Here is a 16,144-nt window from a genome sequence, read left to right on the forward strand (position 1 = left end):
TAGTCAAAAGGGAAAATAAAATGCATTCAAGGATGAACAAAACAATTTTTTTTAAATGTGCTTAAAGAAGCCTTTTTTTCTGAGATTGGAGCAGCATTTTATGCAATCCTCGCTCAAATGCCGATTCCTCAAACCAAAGTTAGGAACTTCTGTATGACTAATAAAAGTTTTTCAGATCTTCTTTCTTAAATGCATCGGCTGTTTTCTAGAAAACGGATGAAGGCTCAGTGTTTCGCACACGCAGGCAGGGCTGTTTTTAAACTTGCCAGCTCTTGTTTCACATAACATGCTCTCCATGCATTAATGTTGCAACCGAAGCTTTTAGCTTTTTCAGAGTTTTCCGTTTATCTAACAAAGTCTGTAAGAAAGTTTTATTATGACTTATCATAACGGCTTGAGAACAGTGAGAAAACACAAAAGGTGTAATTTCACAAAAAGGCCAAGGAGATGATTAAAATAAAATGTTAAATCAACTTGATACAGGATCATGCTGTAACAGATGCACTCTTAAAGCTGTTGAGTTTAGCCAAGATGGTTTGGTTTTTTTCTGGTTATAAATTGAGCGATCAAGTCCTGAGCTGTTGTAGAGCAACAAGGAAGCAAAACTTGTTTTGCTAAATGAGCCAGACTACTGTACCCTCCCCCACTAAAAGAAGTTGGAAAGTATCTGATATTGATAAAAAGATGAAAGTTTGATTGAAAAAAATAAACCAGGACATAAATTACAAAAAGGCAATTCTTAGTAACTTTTTTTTTGGAAAACAAGACGGTGAGTCTAAGCACTGTCTATAGTAGACCATGTCTGTTTAACATCCCTTATCCCAATGCATATGCACTACAAGCCAGAGGTGCATAAAGGGAAACATATATACCTCTTTCCACAAAACGAGAATTTTTGAAAACAGCAGCTTAGAGCTGTGTTAGAACCTTTTTTGACTTGTGTTCCCCTTTGGACATTTTGCCCTACCGTGAGTACCCTCTTGTGAAAAGTATTGTCCAAAAGTGGAAAGTACAATAACTGATTATAAAATAAAAGCTATTTTACTTAACTTTTTTAGTTTGAGTATTTAATTCTTCGGCCTTTTTATTATTTCTATATCAAATAAAAAATGACATAAACATGTTTCCTGGAAGTTAGTAAGGAATCTAAATAAATAATATTATATATATATATATATATATATATATATATATATATATATATATATATATATATATATATATATATATATATATATATATATATATATATATATATATATATATATATATATACCAAGGACTGAAGGAGGAGCTAGAAAAGATGTGGAAAGTAAGGGCAGCAGTGGTGCCAGTGGTAATTGGAGCACTGGGGGCTGTGACCCCCAAACTGGGAGAGTGGCTACAGCAGATTCCAGGTAAAACATCAGAGGTCTCTGTCCAGAAGAGCGCAGTCCTAGGAACAGCTAAGATACTGCGCAGAACCCTCAAACTCCCAGGCCTCTGGTAGAGGGGTTTTATATATATATATATATATATATATATATATATATATATATATATATATATATATATATATATATATATATATATATATATATATATATATATATATATATATATATATATTATAATCCTGTATTTATAAATCTGGAGCTCCTCTGAGTAACGCCCTTATAAATCACATTTAAACTTGATGAACTGGGAACAAAATAAAGAACAAAAATTATAGTCAGGCTGACTATAATAACGCCTGAGCTGCTTTGATTAGCTCCGATAGCTCAGTGTGAAAACCAGCTGATCCCAGGCTGTTCTCTACATCCAGTCTGTTCCTCTGCTTGGTTTGGATGTTTGTCACATGTGAAGGTAAACACAAACATGTAACATAAAAATGACTTTTATGATGATAAAAGCTTGTTTAAATTTTCAGTTGGGTCCTCACACAGCAAATCAGATCACAGCCCTATTTTATTTAAATACCTAAGAAATAATGACATTTACCGTATGCACTATTTTTGCACGCTACGTATCACTTTACTTGGATTTATCACTTTACTATATATATATATATATAAAACTGTAACTGGAGTGTTTAACAAAAGTTATTTCCATCTGGGATTATTAAAGTATTTCTGATTCTGATAAAATCTTTTCATGTGACCCTTGCAATGCAGTCATGGACCACTAGGCGTACACTTACCCCTGGTTGGGAAAGACTGGCTTGGATTGAAAATAAAAATGTAAAAATAATAGCTTTAACATTTTTGAGAACACACTGACAAAATCCTTACACTCTATTTAATGTTGTTCACATTAGATATTTAGCAATTAAAAGGCCAATGTTATCTTCAGTGCACATTTTCAATCTCTAAAGTTATGCTCTCTCTGCTTTTTCTCACAGTAGCTTTGCCTCGTCTGTTCCTGTTTGGCTATGACGCCATCCTGGAGAGAAGTATCAGCTGTACTGCTTCCATCAACACCCTTGTTTATAGATGCTGGAGATTGGCCTGTTTTCCAGTGTAGCCCTGTTTCTCTGACCGTGACTGGCTGGATGAGTTCTCTTCTTCCTCTGACATGGGAGTTGGCTCGGAGCTCGTATGCCTGGCTGTGTGTTTCCTGGACAGGGTCAGCTTTTACAGATGCTTTTTTTTATCTGCTTCTGTCTCCTTGAACCCCAGTCAGCCTTAGCAGATGGCCGCTCACACTGAGCCTGGTTCTACTGGAGGTTTCTTCCTGTTAAAAGGGAGTTTTTCCTCTCCACTGTCGCTACAAGCATGCTTAGTGTGAGGGATTGTATTTGAGTCAATGAGTCGATGCAATCAACTTGTTTTCCTTAGATAGAAAACTTTGAATCAATTTGACTGTATGATCTGGTGAAATGTAAAGTGCATTGAGATGACTTGTTGACGTGTTGTGAATTAACATATACATACATATAAATAAACTGAATTGAATTGATTGGGTTCTGTACTTCACAGTCCAGACGATAACATTTTAATACAGCGTTATTATACTAGCTGAAGTTTTCAAACTAAAGTTGCATTCAGTAAAGAATGATAAGAGTTAAGCTAACTTAGTCCCAATTCTGGGTTATGTTTAACCAAAGTTTGGGTTCAAACATGCATCCCGTGTCTTAACAAAATAACTCATGATATGGATTATAAAAAAATTTTTTTCCTGCAACTTTTTAGAAGCTTCATGTTCGATTTTAATTTGAGATATCATCTTTATTTTCATAAAGATTTTATTGTCTATTTTCATTACCTTTGTTTATTGCAGATTGTAAAGCCCTGATGTTAAAATGTTTTTTTTTTTTTTTGTCATTCTTTAGATTGCTTTTGCTTTTACTTCATACCTTTCTGTTTCCTTTTATGGAGATTTATGTTTCTTTGCTTTGCTTTAAAGCTCTTTCAGCTAGCATGCATGGTTTTAAATGGTTCCCAAATACATTAGTTACTACTGATATTCATATTAAAAAACTTTTCAAGAATCTCTTAAAAATGGAACAGTCTCTTAGCAAACTCAAAATGAACTAGAAATCAGTTTAAAAAAAAAGTCAAAGACAGTGAAAATATACATCAATCAAAACATTAGAAGAAGATTCAGTAAAGATTTTTCGACGAGTAGCTTGACTTAAGTAATCTAAAATGTTCTGCTGACACTATACTTTCTATTTAGCCCAGCAACTTCCTGTCAGCATGTACTTTTCACACCTCTATAAAAAAAGATGACCATGACCAATTCCTCAATTTATCTCTCTGCTTTTTGGTTCAATTCTTGTTTGTTTTCCAAAAATTAAGCAGTTTTCTGAAATAAAGCAAATGTTAAGCTTTCTATGGAATGCTACATGCATAACTGACTAAAACTATTTGATAAATAGTATAAGCAACATAGATTTAGATATTTTTCATCGGTGCATGAAACTGTCCCTCTGTCATAACTCTTGATGCATAAAAGTCAGTATGAGTGCTTTGCAGTGTAGTTTAGTGGTGTCAAGGTTTGCTGGGAAAACCAGAATAGCTGCTTTCTCTAGAGGGTTTAGTAGAAGAAAACAGACACTGGTTCTCAGAAATAATGAGGAACTCAAAATCTCATGACTAAATGGTCTTAAGAAATGTATGTGTGAAAAACTACAAAAAACAAATCGACAATCAGAACTGTACAGAACAATATAATAAATCCTTAGCTCTGTTAAATGTGAGAAATTCTGGTGGACTATGTCAACTTTTGGTTGACTGTCTGGTGGCATAAAATGTTTTACATAAAAGGGGAAGGAAGTAGATGTCTCAACAAAAAAATATGAACATAAAATAGTTTTGAAAATAACTTTGAGAGTCCTTATACTTTCTTTTATTGTCTTTAGGACCAAGTACGATAATTAGACCGCACACTAATGTTAAGTACGCAGCAGTATTTTAGCCTGCAAATCTAAGGTTCAATTGTGCCCCCTAGTGGTCAACAGTCACAGCTGCTATACTGTTAAACAGTTTACCATAAAGCTAATTAGCAAAGATTATAAAGACTACTTCTGGAAATAAATCTAAAACTAGCTTTTAAAAAATTAAAATATTTACATAGTAAATTGTAGTTTACTCAAATATCCTATTTTCAAGCTAATGTATAGATGCTGTAAGTTTGCTTAAAACTGTGCGTAACAAATAGAAAAAAATCTCCCTCCCTCTCTCTCTACATATATATATATATATATATATATATATATATATATATATATATATATATATATATATATATATATATATATATATATATATATATATATATATATATATATATATATATATATATTAGGGCTGTCAAACGATTAAAATATTTAATCTAATTAATCACAAGGTTTCTTGAATTAATTTCGATTAATCACTAGCCTAAATATTATTGAAAAATAAGCATGTTCTGTGTACTGTTTTCAAAACAGAAAGATAAGCAAGATGAGTATTACATTTAGTTTTTATTAATGACAAATCCAAAAAAAGAATGTAATTCTCAACAATTTTGGCAACTTAGCCATTGCTTTTTTTTTGCAAATACAGGATGGGTGAATCGAACGTTTTTCATTTAAAACAAACAACTTGACTTTTAAACAATTACATGAGGTCATTTTACCTATTATTTATTCATCTTTTAGCCAGTTGTTAAGGCAAACTAACTGGTTAACATTTTCTGAATGTAAAGCGGACTGTTTTTTCTGAACAATATGGCCAGTGACAGAAAAGAGTCGTTCGCATGGAACTGTGGATGCAGAAGTTGCAAGATATTTGTGGGCAAGCCGTGCCAGTTTGTCATGTGCTCCTGAATGAGCAGCCCATCACTGCATAGGGCAGTCCTCCATACTTATGCTTGCCTTTGCCCTATACCTGTGTAAGTCTCTGTCAGGTTGCACCTCTTCATCTGACTCTGAATCTGAGTCCATCTGTAGAAGGTGAATTTTCTTTGTGGGTGGTCCATCTTGAAAAGTCAGCAGAGACCTTCTGGGTGAATGTTCATGAAGCATTCCTCCAAGTGAGGTCCACACCTCTTCCCTTTCACTCTTGGCCAGATTCTTCAAGTCTTTAAAATGTGGATCCAGAGCCGTTGCAAGCTTGAGCCATGCATTGTTAGTATTTTCTTGGCACGAGCCAAGGTCTTGCATTAAGATTGTCTTAAAGCTCGCCACATATGCAGGGTCCTCTTCAGAGACCTTCATCACTTGATGGAGGGCAGGCAGTACTACTGAGCAGGAGATATAGGCCTCTCCACCCAGAATCTCTGTTACATACCTGCAGTAAAGTAACACACACAAACAAACACACACACATAACATATTTCAACACCAGTTGGTATGCTGGTAAATCAGTTAAACATTTAATAGGAGCTTGATCAGTTTAATTTAATTTTAAATTTGCACATTATATGTGTATTCCTTACAGAGCTCTAGAAGCGTGCTCAGTCTCTGCAATTTGTCCCATTCTGGTGGCATCAGCATAACCAGTTTGTGGCGTTGTTGGTCCAGGGTTGCTTTAATTGCTGCTTGATTGCGGTTCAGGCGCTTGATCATTTCTAACATGGAATTCCACCGCATTGGCACGTCTTGGATCAGTGGCTCCTGCTGCTGTCCCAGGGCCGCTTCAGCAGCTAACAGCTCCATGCTGTTGGCTGCTAGATAGAGGGTTTGCAAGTCAAAAACTAACCCTGCAAAGTCAATGACTTGATGCAATGTGCTCTGTTTCCTTTGAAATTAAACTTCTAACCAGTCGGTATAAGATGTGAATTAGTGCTATATTAATAAAATAAATTAATTTTCAATGTTTCCAACTCGATCTGGACTGCTTTAAAGCTGCCCTGACCCAATGACACAGGCGCCACCAGATCTTCTGACCTCCTTTAGTAAATGATTCATGTCCCGTGTCCTCCGAAAGGACGACAATTAAGATGGAAAGATCTGAGATTTGAACCTTTGACCCTCCAATTGTCAAGCAAATTACTGAATCCTACATTACAGTCTAATTGAGAACTTGACATGAGCTGCTTTTATAGAAGAAGTTTATAATTTACTGTTTCAAAAATGTTAATGTTTGTCTTAAAGATCCCATTTAAAAAGTTTAAAAGATTGTAACAGGGTGAGCAAAGTCTGCTCTGACTGTGCTGGACACAGTTTTCTGGGGTTACCCCTCCAGTGCAGTGTTGCTATGCACTGCTGGTCAGCTTGATAAAAGAAGGCAATTACATCTCTTGCTAACAAGAAAAACAAAATTGACCTTTTTGTGATTTCTTTGAACAATCAATAATTGTCCTCTCCTAAAAGTCCTACAGTACATAGAGCAGAATAGCAGAATTCTAATGAAGTTAATGAACAGTCATGCAATCCTTATAGAAAGACACAAAGATTCTTTATTTTCTTATGTCGAACATTAAATTAGCCTAAACCACTCATTTTCTGGCACAACCACTGTATAAATAACAAAATTACTATTTGCTATTTGCAATAAGGAAAAACATTGTTCTGTTATCTAAGCTTCTAAGAATAATTTGATTTAATTATGGCTGGAGCCTCCTGGAATTACTGGTCTACCTAGTTCCAGCTTAAAGTCAACCCTTTCCAAACTCACTCAAGCTCACTCATATCAAGACTTGATTTTGGCCTCTTCAATAAAGTAGTGTTAAACAATGAACTAATTTGGTGGTGTGTTTAGTTCATTGTTCATTTGTATCATGATCTTGGCACTGAGGGCTGGATTTGGCTCTTTTTTATCCATCTGCTTAGTTCTGCCCGACGCTCAAAGTCTGCCATGATTTTACTAAAGTTCAGACCCAAATGCTGAAGACCAAACAGGGAGACCAAGAGAAAAGGTTTAACAGGTTTTATTGAAGAGATAATGCAGAGTGAAATGTTGCTCTGAACACCGCTCAACCGGAACTGAAAAGTGAGGGGAAGACACAGTGATTAGTTCAGGCTCAGTGGGAAATTTGATTCGTGAACTTGGAGAAGAGGATCTGGTTGTTGATTCACGTTTCCAGAGAAGTTGTTGAATCTTTGACTCCAGTCTGTATGCTGTTGTTCCAGTGTTTGTCTGATTCGGTGGAGGGCGGAACAGGGTTTACCCAGAATGCGGTTGTTTGTAGGTGAACGGAGAAACTGACACACATTTCCTGCAGTACTTGAACGGGTCGTAGTGGAGATGAATCCCTTTCTCAGTATGAAGCTCAAACGACCTCTAGGGGAAAGTGGGTCCAAACCTCCTGTTTGTAACCCCAGCTCAGCTTGAAGCTCTGTTGATCCTTCCAGGGAGAGAAGGTCTGAAAAAAGATCCAGTTTGCAGGATGACTTCCTGCCGAGAGGCAAAGACAAAAACAATGTTAAAACTCAGTTTGACTCAGCAAAACTCAGCTTGGCTAGTGTACCCAAAACTGGCAAACACTCTGGAGTTGAGGGAGTGCCAGTCAGCAGCTTAAGAGCACTCCGTTAACGAGGAAACCATCAGCAGGTGTGTGAGGAGGCAGACCAGAACCAGGCGCCTCCTGGTGGAGGAAGGGAGACAAACACATAACACAAACACAGAGACAGGAGTCCTGACAAAGTCACTCGTCAGATTCACCTGTTCCTGTTCTCTATTTAAGCCACCTGTTTTCAGCCATCAGTGCCAGATTATTCGAGCCGAGTGTGGGAGTTTTCTAGCTATCTGTGTAAATCCTGATCTGTTTTCTGACTTTTACCTGGATTCTGCCTGCTAGCAACCTTGGACCTGTCTTCTGACCCCAGCTTGGAAATCCCTTTGCCGCCTCTTTGGACTTCTGGCCTGGAAACCTGTTCCTGCTTCGACCTTGGATGATCCCTTTTGGATTGTTTGACTCTTCTGCATGCTCTGGCTTCTGCTCGTCGCCGCTCTTGCTTCTCTCGTGGAACTTTGAAAGCTGCCTCCGCCGCAAGCTACTGAGAGAAAAATTCTCCGTACTTCACTCCTTCTTCTGGGCTCTGACTGGACTTTACCAGAGTATCCAGAAAACCTGCCCCTGTTGACCAGCAGCTTCACGCTGATCCCTTTGATAAACGCTTGTTTTAAAATTTCACTGATCTGTCTGCCTGAATTCTGGGTCCTGTGTTCTGAGCTTCTGACAATTTGCGCATAAGGTATAAATTGGTGTTAAATATTTTTACATGTTTCTTCAATATTTCCAAGTAATTTTCTTTTTTTGCCATTATACCATCTATAACATAATCATAAGACCTCTCTCAACCTCAATAGTATAAGTAGGATTATTTATACAATCAATTTTAGTTTATAACATGGCAAAATGCCCACTTTCCTTGGGTATCAAATCATAAATACAAAAAATCCCTAAAATATAATATAAACACCCCAACCACAAAATAAAAGTTCTGTAAATACGTGGATTATTATTAATAGTGATAATAATTATAAATACAACAACCAACATTAAATTCATTCAAAGTATGGAAAGAAAAACAACTTCAAGAAGACATTTACCAAGATATTGCCTAACTGGCCTGTTGCTTTTTGTTGAAATGGTTTCTTCAGGCTTACAAGCTTCTCTTTTCTCTTAAAAAATAGCTATAACCATTATGTCGTAAGACTACAACCATAGTTTTCATCAGACCACAGGAGCCTACCAGAAAAGGACATTCTTTTCCCCTTGGTGCATTTGGAAAGTTGAATCTGTAATTTTCCTTCTTTTGTGGATTTTTACTTGCTGAACAGCCTTTTTATATGGAGAGTGGCTCTTGTATTCAGTTCTGTTTGGACTTTTTTCTTTGAGAAAAAAGTATCTCAATGTCGATTTGTTCCACTGAAAACAGAATCTTGTGTTGTTTGGACAAAATTACTGTTAAAAGCTTTGAGGATCTTCAGTTTATAAAATATTTTTTTTATTTTAACTCAGGTATTTAAAACCTTATGCCTTAGGATAAACCCTATAAGTGGAGGCCCACAAATTATTAGCTGATTTTGTCATGATCGGTACACGAATGTGACCCAATTATGCAGAACACCACGACACAGGAAACAGATGAAAAGTTAACAGAGTTTATTGAACACAATCCAATGATAGTATGTTCCGGTTCTGGTCCTGGGCAAACGGGTTCACCGGAGTCTGTGAGGAAGACAGTTAGTTAGCTGGGCTCTTAGCGGTTTGTCCTTAGATAGTCTCTGGTGTGTACCTTGTGGGTCCTTGAATGGATCTTGAGAGGAAGGTTGTTGGAACTGGAGAGAGTCTGATTAGCTGAGTCCGTTAGCTGCTTCAGCGTCTTGCTTCTAGAAAGGTAGCAGACCTTGACTTTGGATTTCCAGCTCTTGGTCCAGAGCTGCAAGAGAATCCAGGGGAAGTCTTCAGGTTTGGCTCTGAGGGCAGGCTCGGCGGGTTAAGCTCTTCCAGAGCTTCACGTAGGAGGATCAGGTTTTCCAACTGGCTCAACACTGCGGCGTTGAGGCAAGGTCTGAAGACAGCTTAAGTAGAGGGTCCTCCTGATGATGGTAACGAGCAGCAGCTGTGCAGAGGGCTCTGCTCAGGAGGATCCACGGCGGACTCTGCTGGAGAAGAGAGGTACTTCTCCAGCTTCCAACAGTACCCCCCCCTCAACGACCGCCCCTTGGCGGTCCGGAGGAAGTAGATGGGCAGGAACGCTCATACTCCTCGATCAGGGAAGGATCGAGGATGTAAGAGCCGGGAACCCACTGACGGTCTTCAGGTCCGTAGCCCTCCCAGTCGACGAGGTACTGCCAGCCGCGACCTCGCCGACGGGAGTCCACGATGCGACGGACGGTAAAAGCCGGGTGGCCATCGACTTCCAGGGCGGGTGGTGGGGAGTCGGATGGCGGGCACAGAGGGCTAGAGACTACGGGCTTGACCTGAGAAACATGAAAGGTGGGGTGGATGCGAAGACTCGGAGGTAACTGGAGACGGACTGCGGAGGGACTGATGACCTGGGAAACCTTAAATGGACCGATGAATCTGGGAGACAGTTTCCGAGACATTCCCTTGAGGGGAATGTCTCGGGTGGACAGCCATACCTCCTGTCCGATGGCGTACTCGGGAGCGGGACGTCTCCTGGAGTCGGCAAAAAGTTTGGTGGTCTCTGATGATTTGTTGAGGGTGGTGATGGTTTCTTTCCAAATCCTTTGACAGCGACGGATGTGTTAGTTGATGGTCTTGACTGCTATCTCCTTTTCATCTGCGGGGAAAAGTGGTGGTTGGTATCCATGACTGACCTGAAATGGTGACTGGCCGGTGGAAGCTGATCTCTGGGAGTTATGGGCGTACTCGATCCAAGGTAGATACTGGCTCCAGTCGGTGGGGTTGTTGGAAGTTAGGCAGCGGAGGGTGGATTCTAGGTGCTGATTCATGCGCTCGGTCTGACCGTTGGATTGTGGATGATAACCTGAAGTCAAGGCAGACTTACAGCCCAGAGCTGAACAGAAGGCTTTCCAAACTTGTGAAACGAATTGAGGACCACGGTCTGATAGGATTTCCTGGGGAATGCCATGTAATCTGAAGACGTGTTTCACGAGAAGCTGAGCAGTCTGGAATGCCGAGGGGAGCTTCCTGAGAGGGACTAAATGACAGGACTTGGAAAAACGGTCAACGATGGTGAGTATTGTGGACATACCTCGAGAGATGGGGAGACCAGTGACGAAATCTATAGCAATGTGGGACCATGGACGTGAAGGAATCGGAAGAGGTTGTAACAGACCAGAGGGTGGCTGATGCGAGGCCTTGTTTCTAGCACAAATGGGGCAGGCCAGCACATATTCCTTTACGTCCCTGTGGAGAGTGGGCCACCAGAAGCGTCTGGTGATGAGAGCGATGGTTCTACTGACTCCAGGGTGGGCCGAGAATTTGGCAGTGTGCATCCATTGAATGAGCCTGGACCTGACGGAAGACGGAACATAAGTTCTGTTAGCCGGACCGTTACCTGGGTCGGGTTCCGTGGCCAGGGCGGAGTTAATAAGATCGGAGATCTCCCAGTTCACGACTCCCACAGTACAAGAGGCCGGGAGGACTGGCTCTGGTGTCTCGGGTTGATCGACGGAGTATAGGCGCGAGAGGGAGTCTGGTTTCACATTCTTTGATCCGGGTCTGTAGGAGATAACGAGATTAAATCTGGAGAAGAAAATGGACCACCTGGATTGACGAGGGTTGGCCTGTTTGGCAGACTGGATGCTAGCAAGGTTCTTGTGATCAGTCCAGACTAGAACCGGGTGCTCAGCTCCCTCTAACCAGTGTCTCCACTCCTCCAACGCCAATTTGATGGCTAATAGTTCTCGATCTCCAACGCCGTAGTTCTGTTCTGCTGATGAGAGTCTGCGAGAGAAAAAAGCACATGGATGAATCTTTTGGTCTGAGTCGAGTCTCTGGGAAAGGACGGCTCCAACGCCAGAATCCGAAGCATCGACCTCCAGGATGAACTGTTTGGAAGGGTCAGGCTGAATTAACACCGGTGCTCTGGAAAACAAAGATTTCAGTTTGTCAAAAGCAGACTGAGCTTCGGGAGTCCATTGAAAATTCCTCTTAACTGAAGTTAAAGAGGTCAGAGGTTGAGCCGTCTGGCTATAATTTCTAATGAAACGACGGTAAAAATTGGCGAACCCCAAAAACCTTTGAAGCTGTTTTCGATTTTCAGGAATCGGCCAGTCCAAAACCGCCTTTATCTTGTCCTCAGCAGGCTTAACCTGCCCGCCCTCGAGCACAAACCCCAAAAAGGTCACTGATGGTTGGTGGAACTCACACTTTTCTGCCTTGACGAATAACTTGTTCTCCAGTAGCCTCTGTAACACCAGGCGGACATGCTTCTTGTGATCAGTTAAGTTCCGTGAATAAATGAGTATGTCGTCTATATAGACAAAGACAAACACATTTAAAAAATCTCTGAGAACATCATTCACTAGTGCTTGAAAGCAGGCGGGGGCGTTTGTTAAACCAAAAGGCATCACCAGGTACTCGAACTGACCTAATGGTGTCTTGAAAGCAGTCTTCCATTCATCACCTTCTCTGATTCTGAGGAGATGATATGCGTTTCTCAGATCCAGTTTGGTGAAGACTGTTGCCCCCTGAACTGGTTCAAAAGCTGAGGCTAGGAGAGGTAGAGGGTACTTATTCTTTATAGTGATTTGGTTCAACCCTCTGTAGTCAATGCATGGTCTTAATGAACCATCCTTCTTGCCAACAAAAAAGAAACCAGCACCCAAAGGAGAAGAGGACGGACGAATAATTCCAGCAGCTAAAGACTCGTTAATATACTTCTCCATTGTCTCTCGTTCTGGTTTGGAGATGTTATATAAACGGCTGCTGGGTAACGGTGCTCCAGGTAACAACTCAATTGCACAGTCATATGGTCTATGTGGTGGAAGGGACGTAGCACTGACCTTACTGAAGACCGGGGCCAGGTCATGGTACTCTAAGGGGACTGAAGATAGGTCAGGAGAGTCCATCTCCTCCCCCCCTCTAGGAGGCCCCACCACGGGGGCTGCCGACCGAAGACAAGTCTCATGGCATGACGTAGACCATGCTTCCACGTGACGTTCAGTCCAATTAATGCGTGGATTGTGTTTCTCCAGCCATTCGAATCCGAGCACCAACGGGGAACATGCGGAGGGAATGACAAAAAATGTGATAGTTTCACGATGGTTACCTGAGAGGAGGAGCTCGAGGGGTTGAGTTTGATGAGTAACTTGGTGGAGATTTTTCCCATCAATGGCAGAGACACGGAGAGGTTGAGAAAGGGGAACAGTTTCAATCATCAACTGTTGAACAAGGTTAGAGTCTATGAGGTTCCGTTCACAGCCTGAGTCAATAAAGGCAGAAAAGGAGAGGTTCTGATTATCACAAAACAAAGTGGCAGGAAGCATCAATCGAGGAGATTTCTTAGAGTTGGTTTGGCCCGCCAGACTCCTCAGATCCTCTGGCGGGCCCTGCCTTTTGATTTAGCTGGACAGGAAGCAATGAAATGTCCACTTTCACCACAATAGATGCAAAGTCTGCTCAAAAAACGTCTTTGTCTCTCCTCAGGAGTAAGCCGAGTGTGTCCCACCTGCATAGGTTCGACCTCCACACCATCAGAATGTGAAGCCTGAAAAGGCAGAGGGAGGGACTGGGCTCTTGGTCGCTCTGAGGGAGGAGAAGAAACAGTCATAGTATTTGAAGCAGATGTAGAGGCATGAGACCCAGAATTTCTTAACTTGGAGCTGTTTCTGGCTCTAATTCTGTTGTCCAATCTAATTGTCAGTTTGATTAGATCCTCAAGGGAGGCTGGCTCGTCGAGAGTTGCCAGTTCGTCTTTAATATTCTCATTTAAGGCCATGAAATAAGCTCCCTTCAGAGCACTTTGATTCCATCCGGAAGCTGCTGCCTTAACCCGGAAGTTGATCGAAAAATCAGCCACAGATGAGTTTCCCTGCTTAATACTGAAAAGAGCACGAGAGTCAATTGTTTGATCAGTTTCCTGATTAAAAACCTGGGAGAATTCAGAAATGAAATCAGAGTATCGGCAGTTGAGACTTTCATCTGAGGGAAATCTGGCCTGGGCCCACTCCAAAGCTCTTCCTGTTAGTTGAGAGAGAATAAAGGTTATTTTCTTAAAGTCCGTCGAAAAGCTGTTTGGAGAGTTCTGGAACAATAATCTGCACTGAAATAAAAATCCTCTGCAATCCTTCATATTACCAGAGAATTTCTCAGGAAGGCTTGGGCGGAACTCTGATGACGTCACTGCTGGTGACCTCGGAGGGGGAACTGGACCCGGAAAAGGTTGCGCTGCCGGTGTGGCGTTAGCACTGTTCATGAAATTAGCATAGCTCTGAAGCTTTTGATTGTTAGTTTCCACGAGACAGTATAACTCACGGAGAGTCTGAGCTTGTCCATAAATTTGTGCATCTTGCTCCTCCAATCGACGGCGGATGTGTTCTGCTGGGCCTTGTGTTTGGCCGCAGTGTTCTGTCATGATCGGTACACGAATGTGACCCAATTATGCAGAACACCACGACACAGGAAACAGATGAAAAGTTAACAGAGTTTATTGAACACAATCCAATGATAGTATGTTCCGGTTCTGGTCCTGGGCAAACGGGTTCACCGGAGTCTGTGAGGAAGACAGTTAGTTAGCTGGGCTCTTAGCGGTTTGTCCTTAGATAGTCTCTGGTGTGTACCTTGTGGGTCCTTGAATGGATCTTGAGAGGAAGGTTGTTGGAACTGGAGAGAGTCTGATTAGCTGAGTCCGTTAGCTGCTTCAGCGTCTTGCTTCTAGAAAGGTAGCAGACCTTGACTTTGGATTTCCAGCTCTTGGTCCAGAGCTGCAAGAGAATCCAGGGGAAGTCTTCAGGTTTGGCTCTGAGGGCAGGCTCGGCGGGTTAAGCTCTTCCAGAGCTTCACGTAGGAGGATCAGGTTTTCCAACTGGCTCAACACTGCGGCGTTGAGGCAAGGTCTGAAGACAGCTTAAGTAGAGGGTCCTCCTGATGATGGTAACGAGCAGCAGCTGTGCAGAGGGCTCTGCTCAGGAGGATCCACGGCGGACTCTGCTGGAGAAGAGAGGTACTTCTCCAGCTTCCAACAGATTTCTTTTTAATAACACATAAGAATTCACTTTCCTGGGGGTTCTACCTTCAAAAGAAAAAAAAAAAGAAAAAAAATTACTACTGATGTTATGAATCTGAAGCTTACAAACCATTGACACCATCAACTATCATCTGACTGCACTAGAAGACAATCTTTTTATTGGCAGTTATTCTATAGAAATGATTTTGACCTAAAACAGGACAGTATCACTACACCTTTTTAAAGTTTGTACTTGCTTACATGTCTCTATTTAACATGGCTTTTCTGTCTAAAATAAAAGTTATTATACAATATTATATTATATTATATTATACATTATGGGTTTATATTATCTCAATTTTAATGTAATTTTTTCACCTGTTCTGTCTGTGCCAAGGTTCAGCTGTAACACAGCACTTTTAAATATCAAGATCTGCCAGAGTTGAGCTGAAGAGTAAAGAGAAAGTCTAAAATGTATGTGTCAAACAGGTCTATAAAAGATTAGCCATCTTTAAACAAAGGAGAATAGACTTAAACTCTAAACTAGTTGCAAAAATCAGTTTTGAAATAGTTTTCCTCCCCCTACTGTTGAACAGAACTGCTTAGACAATTTAAAGACTGCATGTGTGAAATAAACTAATCTGTCAGACTAGTTTGAGTTACATGAATCAATGGCTGGTTGTTTAGCATGTGTGTGAAAATAACTGCCAGTGTGTGGAATTTTAATTGACATAGTATTACAACGTTAAAAAACACTTATATAACTGGAAGCAGAGGACAAATGTGTGGGAACAACTGCTTTAAAAGTGTTGTCATCCATTTTTCATGTTAAAACGCGTGTTGGCCCTCAATTAAAACGGACTGCCGGTCAGTCTGGAGTTTGAAAGTGCCTTGTTTCTTTTTTTTCCCCCCTTAAGTGGACTCCATCTTGCAAACAAGATGTCTTCATTCCATTAAAAGGCACAATTCAACAATCAGTGACTCTCCTTCAGTGCAGTCAGAGAGAGTTGAAGCTTTTGAAAAGTTTTACCTATTGTGTAAGAGAAAGGAAAGCTATGGCACCGTTGGAAACTGCTAATGTTGCTAATGCTATGTCCAGAAAAAACACAGATCAAATTCTTCTACTCTTCA

The sequence above is a fragment of the Cyprinodon tularosa genome, unplaced genomic scaffold (genome assembly GCF_016077235.1).
Source record: "Cyprinodon tularosa strain WSP-4 unplaced genomic scaffold, ASM1607723v1 ctg118, whole genome shotgun sequence".
NCBI classification, from domain to species: domain Eukaryota; kingdom Metazoa; phylum Chordata; class Actinopteri; order Cyprinodontiformes; family Cyprinodontidae; genus Cyprinodon; species Cyprinodon tularosa.